Here is a 4,824-nt window from a genome sequence, read left to right on the forward strand (position 1 = left end):
TGGAAACCATTTAAATTGCAAAACAAATAAATCAATCCAATGTAAGGTATATTTCTATTGCAAGTGATTAAATATTAGCATCTAATATCCAGAACTTTTAGACTGTAGCTGGGAAAAACCAGGCAGAGTGCTGGAGACATTGTTATTCAACAGATCACCCCAAGAGCCTGTTTTGGCTTCCAAAACTCCTTCAGCTTGTCCAGTCCCCAAACAACAAACATCTTTTTGCTCTTGAACCCAATTCAAAAGGGGAGAGAAAGAACAAGGCTCTCTGGTTAAAATATTGGAGGTGAGCCTACCATTTCACTAACAAAGCATGGCTTCACTTAAACTCTCTAGGGCTTTTTGATCTGAAAACTGGATTTGGAGTTTTGCAGAAGCAGGTTCAGTCCAATGGGATTTGCTTTTTCCTGGTTTGTAGATGGACTTAAAGAATAGTCTGCCTTGTGTTTGCTTGATATTTACATTTTCAAACAGAGGTGCTCTAAAAATAATGAATGCTTGATGTCCATTTTCATTTCTCCAAAGACTGGGTCCAGTTGGGGATTTGTCTTTATCCTTGTTTTACTGGGGCAAAATGACACAGCTCTTGGAAACAACTAAAAATGATTATGAAAGTGGGGGAGTCATCATAATAAGATGGAAAAGGGTAGTTAGCCTCCTCAAAAGCCCCTTTCAGGCATGCTGCAATTCTAGAGTGTGTCAAGGGGGAGGGAAGAACCGGAGAGAAGTCTCTTCAACTGTCCAGATACTATTTAAAGTCAGATAATTTTGTCTGAAGTGCTTTTCAGCAAGCCTCTCATTTCCCAAATTTCCATTTTGATTTAATCAATGAGAGCTGCTCTTTGGCCTCAAATGGCTGACACACTGGTAGCTAGAATGTTAGTCTTTAGCAGGGCAGCAATTTCATCTCCTCTGTAGTCTCTGTAAAAAGTCTCCCAGAACCACAAACCCAAACAATATGCTGTAGACCCATGTTATTGCTGGCCTAAACTGCTTTGAGGTTACAAATAACCCAAGAAAATAGACCTTAGCTAAAAAGCAGCACTTATTGATTGGCTCCCACAGTTTTGCTGGCCTGGGCCCTAAATGTACATTGTATACACAGCAGTGTGTCCTCAACTCTCCTCCTTCTACCCTCATTCCAAGAGACATGATGGTACAGAGGAATCTATAAGCACCATCCATTAATGCTTCCATTGGCTCATGTCAGCACACTTTTATTGTACATAAAATTATATTTTTGTAATTGGGAAGGATAGAGGAGAAGATTTTTGTACACTCCTGCAGGCACTTTCTTACAAGACGGTGTGGTTGGACCCAGCGAGGTATCATGTATTATGTGGAGCCTACTCTCTCTTAAAACTCAGTTCAACAATTAATTTTTGAATTCCTACTATGTTCAAGGGACTATACTATGGACTAAAGATAGGAAGATATAAAGAAAACATCTTTAGCCTGCAAGAAGTTTCAATTGTACCAGAGGACACATGTACATAATCTAGTATAAGAAAATTTGAAAGGAGAGCTCTGTCAGCTCCATGGAGAAGTTAAGCCTTGAGGGCCATAGATTCTGAGATTTTTTTTCACCGTGAGGTTGCAAGTTAGTATAGTAGATAGAGGGGCTGGACCTGGAGTCAGGAAGACCTGAGTTCAAATCCTACTTCAGACACTAGCTGTGTGAACCTGGGCAAGTCAATTAACCTCTCTGCCTCAGTTTCCTCATCCATGATAATGGGAATAATAATAGCATCTACCTACCAAGATTGTTGTTTAGGATAAAAGGAGGTTATGTTTGTAAAGTGCTTTGCAAACCATAAAATGCTATGTTAGTTATCATCAACATCTTCATTATCATGGACTCTTTTGGCAGTCTGTTGGAGTCTATAGACCCCTTCTCACACTAATATACTTAAATGCAAAAATATATCAGATTACAAAGAAAATCAATTACATAGAAATGCATTTTTCAAAATAAATATTTTAAACAATCAATGAACCCCTGGTTAAGAGTCCCCAGATTAAGGTAAGGAGGGGGTACATGCCAAACATAGGGGATGGATTGTGAGAATGCAAGGAAAGAGTAGAAGGAGTATTGGGGGAAAATTAGTAGTTCAATTTGAAACATAGAAATCATGCAGGGGCCACAGTATGAAATAAAGCTGGATTGTAGAGGGCCTTAAATGCCAAGGCTAAAGAGTTTAAAGGCTATTTTGTTTTATAGGAAATATGCAACTGGTGAAAATTCTTGAGTAGATGAATGGCTTGCTTAGACCTGTGCAGAAGGAAAAGGAGGATGGGTTGAGAGGGAAAATAATGGAAACAGAATAGGGGGACCAATTAGGAGACTTTTCCAATAGTCTCCAGGGGTGGGGAATCTGCGACCTTGAGGCCAAATGTGGCCCTTTAGATCCTCAAGTGCAGCCCTTTGACTGAATCCAAACTTCGCAGAACAAATCCTCTTAATAAAAGGATTTGTTCTGTAAAACTAGGACTCAGTCAAAAGGCCACACCCAAGGACCCAGAGAGCTACATGTAGCCTTGAGGCTGCAGGTTCCCCACCCCAGGATCTAGGTGGTATGTGATGTAGCCCTGATATAGAGTGGTGGCTGTGTGAAGAAAGAGAATGGGACAGATGTGAGAGATACAGGAGAGGCAGAATAGACAAAACCTCGCAACTAACCGATGACAGTAAGTGAGAGAAGAACCCGGAATGACTTTGATGATTATGAACCTGGGTTACTAAGAGAAGGATGGTACCTTCCAGAAATTTAGGGAAATTTGGAGGAGGGGGAAGTTTATGGGGGAAGATAATGAGTTCTGTTTCAGAAATGTTGAACTGTAGTTGAGATTCCCCACAGGACATTCAGAAGGTGATATCCAGACAATGCATTACTAGACTTGAGGAGAAAGATCAGGGCTGGACATGCAGATCTGGTATTCGTTTGTATAGAAATGATACTTGAATGATGAGTTCTCTGAGAGACAGTAGGTAGAGTAACAGGGCCCAGAACAGAGGCCTGGAGAATGTCCATACTATCACAAAATAAGAATGATGACCCTCCAAAGGGGAATGGAAAAGAAGTATCAGATATGTAGGAGGAGAACCAGTAGAGAGAGTTCAGTGTCTCCCGAGGCAAGAGAAAAGTGTGTACATGGGCGTGTGTGTGTGTGGGGGGGGGTAGAGAAGAGTGGCTAACAATATTAAAAACTGAAGAGGGGGAAAGAAGGCTGAGGACTGAAAAAAGATCATTATATTTATCAGTTAGGAAATCATTTGGAACTTTAGAAGTGACAAATGAGAATAATGACCTGAGAAATGGACTTAAAAAACAAATCAGAGATGGGGAAGGTCCAAAAGTCCAAAAACTAATCGACCCTGTTAATCAGGTGGTTATGTTTTTATTCAGTGAACAAGCATTTTTTGCATACCAATTGAGTAACCAGCACTGTACAAAATACTGTGTGTGCTACAAAAGAATTGAAGGCATAACTTTTTGGGCATTAAATGACATTTATGATCTGGTTGGGAATGTGGGAGAGGAGAAGGAAAAAAGAGCCTCACTTAAAGAATTTAGAGTTAAAAGAGATCTTAGAATTAATTGAGAAATAATATGATGTAATAGTACTTGGAACTGGAAAGATCTCATTCAAATCCTGCCTCAAATACTTGCTAGCTATGCTAAACTGCACAAATTTGTCTTAGTTTCCTTTTCTGTACAATGAGACAGTTGGATTCACTGACTTCCTTGGTCCCTTTCACCCCTAAATATATGATCTGGTTCACTCTCCTGATTTATAAATAAGACCTATAGATGTTCTGTGGCTTTTCTAAAATCAGTGGTACATAACAATTTGAATCCAGAAGCTCTTAATGCTTAATCCAGTATTAAGATTGGATTAATCCAGCATCTTGTCATTATTGTTCACTGCCTCCACTGGTAGCCTATTATCAGTATTGTTTTTGTAGAGTCAGTGACATTTTAAAATATGATTTGTTTCCAAGGTAACCCAATAAAAAATTGGGCTCTCAGATGTGTAAGGTCTCATCTATATTCAGCTTCATGGAAAGTACAGAGGGAGACATTTTTCCTTACAACCACAAGAGCAGGATTTTACAAAAGAAAGCAAATATGTACTCTTCTTTCCTTTGTGTGAAGACTGGGCAAGGTGGTGATTTTGTGAAAATGGAAAAGAGTAATTAATCACAAAGTCAAAGCTATTTACAGAGGGAAATTTGGAGGGTTGGGGAAGGGAGATCAGGGTGAATGGGGCCATTCTATGCTGCCAAGGAACTAAAAACAACCATTCAGCAAGGCATTCCCATTTCATGCAAAGGAAATCTGGTAATACTTCCTTCATTTTAGGGAAGAGCCAACAGAGTGGGTTGGTAAGTCTAGGATGGGAAGATCCCACTGGGTACTGAATGAATTTGAAGTTTATCAACCATAATAAAGGAAGCCATTTTCGAAGGAAAGCCCTATTTCTCTTATAGCTATTTCTTCCTTTGATGAAGATGTCCTTCATTTAAAAAATTAAACTACAGATTAAATGGAAAGAATTAATTAGTGTTGAAAAAAAAAAGACCCCTTGCCTCTTTAAAATTTGAGACACTTTCTGCTGACGATGTTGGCATTTCCTCTGTTCAAAAAATATTTTTGTAAACTTATTTAATTCATATATATATTTTTAAAGCAATTGGGGTTAAGTAACTTGCTCAAGGTTACATGGCTAGTTATTTTGTGTGGGTGCCACGTATCTAAGGCCAGAACTGATCCCCGGTTTCCCGACGCTGGGCCAGCGCTCTTACTCACTGCGCCACCT

Source organism: Petaurus breviceps, unplaced genomic scaffold, assembly GCF_028583685.1.
Source record: "Petaurus breviceps papuanus isolate PSGF00001 unplaced genomic scaffold, PetGlider_PUasm1.0 181, whole genome shotgun sequence".
Taxonomy (NCBI): domain Eukaryota; kingdom Metazoa; phylum Chordata; class Mammalia; order Diprotodontia; family Petauridae; genus Petaurus; species Petaurus breviceps.